The sequence below is a fragment of the Psammomys obesus genome, unplaced genomic scaffold, assembly GCF_907164565.1.
Source record: "Psammomys obesus unplaced genomic scaffold, mPsaObe1.curated_primary_1811, whole genome shotgun sequence".
NCBI lineage: Eukaryota > Metazoa > Chordata > Mammalia > Rodentia > Muridae > Psammomys > Psammomys obesus.
Genome location: NW_026591598.1, coordinates 8,888,003 through 8,892,655, shown reverse-complemented (window position 1 = coordinate 8,892,655; position 4,653 = coordinate 8,888,003).

Below are 4,653 nucleotides of genomic sequence, written 5' to 3'. Positions count from 1 at the left end.
TTCCTTCCTTCCTTCCTTCCTTCCTTCCTTCCTTCCTTCCTTCCTTCTGCTTTTTGAGACAGGGTTTCTCTGTGTAGCTTTGGCTGTCCTGAAACTCACTCTGTAGACCAGGCTGGCTTCAAACTCACAGAGATTCACTTTCCTCTGGCTCCTATGTACTGGGATTAAAGGCATGGGCCTCCACCACCTGGCAAAGCATCTTAGTTTCTTGAAGCTGATGTTTGGGTATCTTCATTCAGACCCACTGAATCATCTCTGGGAGCCGAGAACAGGAGTCTGCATGTTTAATAAGTATTCTGGAGGCTGTCCTTAAAACAAAAATCCAAGGATTGGAGAGATGGCTCAGCAGTAAGAGGAGATGCTGCTCTTGCATCTCCTAGATTCAGATCCCAGAACCCACATCAAGGGACTTATAATTCCATATAAGTCCTCCTCCAGGGACATCCTATTCTGACCTCTTCACGAACACACACACACACACACACACACACACACAAACACACACACACTAAAAACAAAGCTTTAAAACAAACAAGCCAGTCAGGCATGGTGGTACACTCCTTTAATCCCAGCCCTGGGGAGGCAAAAGCAGGTGGATCTCTGTGAGTTTGAAGCCAGCCTGGTCTACAGAGTAAGTTCCAGGACAGGTGGGACTGTTACACAGAGAAAGCTCGTCTTAAGGGAGTGGGGGGTGGGGAAGAGTAAAAAGCCCCAACCCCTACGGCCAAAATTTTTATTTTTAAACATTAAATTACATTCACTTGTTTATTTTATCAGGGGTGAGGGAGTAAGAGGGTAGGAACATACCAAGGCATGAATGTGTAGGTCAGAGGACAATTTGTGGGAGTTGGTTCTCTCCTTCCACATAGGCATTCAGGAAACCAGATTCTGGTCAGGTTTGGCAGCAAGTGCCTTTATCCACGGAGTCATGTTCCTGGACTCCTAGACTCTTTTTATGCTTGAAGATGGACAAACACAGAACACACTCTGTTCCAGAGGAGCTGAGTGTGGTTCCAAGGGGTCTGATGCCCTCTTCTGACCTCCAGGGATACTTGAAAACACACACACACGAATACTGCTGCTTAGAACAAAATCTTTCTTTTCTTAATTTGTTTTTTTTCGAGACAGGGTATCTCTGGGTAGCTTTGGCTGTCCTGGACTCACTCTGTAGACCAGGCTGGGCTCAAACTCAGAGATGAGCCTGCCTCTGCCTCCCAAGTGCTGGGATTAAAGGCGTGCGCCACAACCACCACCAGGCTTAGGCTTAAAACAAAATCTTAAAACAAAACTCCTGGTAGCCACTCAGGTCTGAAGGCAGAGCCATTTGCCGAAGATGCACTCCCCGTCTTCCTCCCAGACCCTCACCCCTGCGCCCAAAGAGAAACCGTCACCCCAACTTCTGTTTTGCCTGTGTCTTATGTGTATGGTTTGGGTTTTGTACAATTTCTGCGTTAGTTACTTTTCCTCCTGTGATGAAACAAAAGTAGCTTGAGGAAGGGAGGGTTTATTCCGGCTCAAGTTCGAGGCCCTTCACCGCAGGGAAGGCGTGGCTGCAGGAATTCCAGGCAGCTGTTCGTGGTCAAGTCAGGAGGCAGAGAGGGACAGACTGCGGCTGCGCGGCTGGCTTTCCCTTGTTTTATTCAGCCCAGAACCCCAGCCAAGGCAACGGTGCATCCAAAATTTAAGATGAGGTGTTTGCCCACCTCATTTAACCCAGTCTAGAAACTCCCTTAGGACATGCCCAGGACCTTTTCTCCTAGGAGATTTCAGGTGCTGCTAAAACTCTCTAATCATGATTCCACTTTGCCCGTTTTTTGTGGGTTCTTTTGGGGCATATACATTTATTTTTAAAATTTATCTATCTGTCTGTCTGTCTGTCTATTTATTTATCTATCTATTTATTTTTATGGGGAGGGGGGTTTCGAGGCAAGGTTCCTCTGTAGCCTTGGCCGTCCTGGACTCCCCTTGTAGACCAGGCTGGCCTTGAACTCAAAGCTAATCCACCTGCCTCTGCCTCCCTGAGTGCTGAGATCAAAGGCGAGCGCCGCCACGCCAGGCTCATACATTTAAATTTTATGATGAAAAGCACAATCTGCATTAGGACACCTACAACCTTCCAGCCTATAGTCATCTAGCTGCAACGAAGACACCATTTTCAGCCATTTTTCTGGTCCCAACTGTCCTAGTACATCCTTATTGTCAGCTTGATACAGCCAAGAGAGACCTGGGAAGAAGGCTAAATGGAGAGATTGCTGCCCACGGTGAGGCCAAACATGAGCATGAGCCAGAGGGAGCTAAGCCAGGGAGCATAGGTCCCCGTAGTACCTGCTTGCCTTCCTGCCGACAGGTTCCTGCCTTTCAGTCCCCCCCCAACCCCACTCCCCTCTGTGGTTGCCTGGAAGTGTAAACTGAAACAAACCCTTCTCTCCCCAGGTTGCTTTTTTGCTCGGAAGCGTTTGATCCCAGCAACAAAAGGCAAGCCAGAAGACAGCTTCACCAGCCCCTGGAGAAGGCAGAGTGTCAGGTCCCTCATTGTCCTGAGTAGTCAGAGCTGTGTTTGCTTTGATGTTTCCCTTCCTCGCTTAGCCTTCCTATCTCTTTTCCTCTTGTAAGTCATTTGTTAGTGAGAGCAGGCCATTTGTCAGGGCTTCCCGCCATGGCTGCCAAGTGCGGCCCCACAGCGCAGGGCTCGAATTCCCTCACTTCCCTGCTCAGTGGCGCATAGTTTTTACAGGCTTAATCCCATTTATGTCTGATTTTTTTTTTTTCTTTTTGACAAGTCTGAGCATTGAATGCATGTTTAGCATCAGGAAACCTTTTGCACTGCTCGTTCTCTCTCTCCCCTTCCCTCCTCACTCTTAACTGCAGACCTGAAGTAGACCAACTGTCTTGCTAGGTATCCAGAAATGGCACCGCTAGTTAATATGGCAGATAAATGTTTAGCTTCCTGAGACTCTCTTGAGCTGTTGGCACTTGCGAACATTCCCATCAGCCATGGACAAAAGTCCTAATGGCTCCAAAGTCAAAAGTGCTATTTTTCTTTTCAATCATTTTAGTGCTATGAAATACTAATAATTTTAAAAAATTGTATTTTTTTTTGTAAATAATGTTTGTTGCATCCTTTAGATAAACCTATTTGTTTTTTGTTTTTTTTTTTTTATTTTGGGACAAGGCCCTACTATGTAGCTTAGGCTACCTCAAACCTTCAATCCTCCTGCCTCAGACCCCCACCCCCCCACCCCCATCCCTGAGTGCTAGGATCCTGGGATTTGAAAAATGTCTTAACAAACAATGCTAATTCCTTCTCTCACTCTGATTTGCCGTCTGTACATCTTTTACAAAATGTCTGACTTGCGTCAATGACCCGGGGACCCCCACAAAAATAAATGGCTTAAAATAAAGCCTCATATTGTCTCATCGACCTGAGATAGGAACCTAGGAAGCGGGCTCAGTATTACGGATGGCATGGGCTGCAATGACCCGCTGGCGTAGATCAGGCGAGAGATGAGAGATGACCTAACACTCGGGTCTGATGTCAGCTGCGGTGGAGGCTGTGCTTGCGGTCCGCAGATAGATTAGTCAGTGTTCCCTGGAGAGACAAAACCAACAGAATGAATATATATCCTTGGGGATTTGGTAGACTGGCTGCAGGACCCAAGGCTGTTCACCACCGCAGAGGCTGAGAACAGCCAATGCTCAGCCTGTGAGGACGGATGCTTCATTGGTTACAATCTGTCGCTGAAGGCTTGGAGCATCCCTGGATTGCTGCTGGACATCAGTGCCGGAAGGCTGAAGAAAGCTGGGTGCGGCTGTCAGCTCAGGTTCGAACTCGGGTTCTCAGGCTTAGCAGCAAGAACTTTCACCCCCTGGGACAAACCCCACCTACTACTGTTTCTGCATTACTAACAGCCCTATTATATTTCGTTAAAGATTGCTGCCACTCTGTGCGTGACGGATATCGGCCTGTGGTTTTAAAATAATGATTTTATTTGGCTTTAGAGTTAGATTATGCTGACTTCATAAAACACGTTGGGAAATGGTCCTTCCTCCTTTATAGTCCGAGCTTGTATAAGACTGGTGTATTTCTTTTTCCTTCAGTGTTGGAATACCAGTAACGCCATTGGAGCTGGGCGACCCTCGGTTGATAAAAAGCTGACTTGGCTTTTCCTTTCTTCCTGTGTTGGTTTTGCTGTGTTATCCCTTCAAAGGGTTTATTTCGTTTAAGTTGCTTCACCATGCAACAGAAGTTTATCCTGTCTCCTTGTTTTTTTGTGAGCAGGGTTTGTAATCAAGCGCATCCTCACACTGGTGGTGTTCTCTCTGTCTCTGTCTCTCCCTGCATCTCCCTCTCAGTCTTTCCACATAGATCTGCCCACCTTGGGACTCTCTCTGCAGAACAGGCTGGCCTCTAACACTGCCTCTGTCTCCCAAGTGCCGGGATTAAAGGCATGTGCCACCGTGCCCAGCCCTTTATTCTTCCTTTTGTTTTTAGATTTTTACTTGTGTGTACATGTGTGTATGCTACACGTGTAGGGAGGGGTTCCTGTTAAAGTCCTTACCTTACCGCTGCAGGGTAGGGCTGCCGTACCCTGCCCTCCACCCAGGGGCGGTGCTACCCTCCCAGAGGCCGTTTGTTTACTATAAAATCCAGAC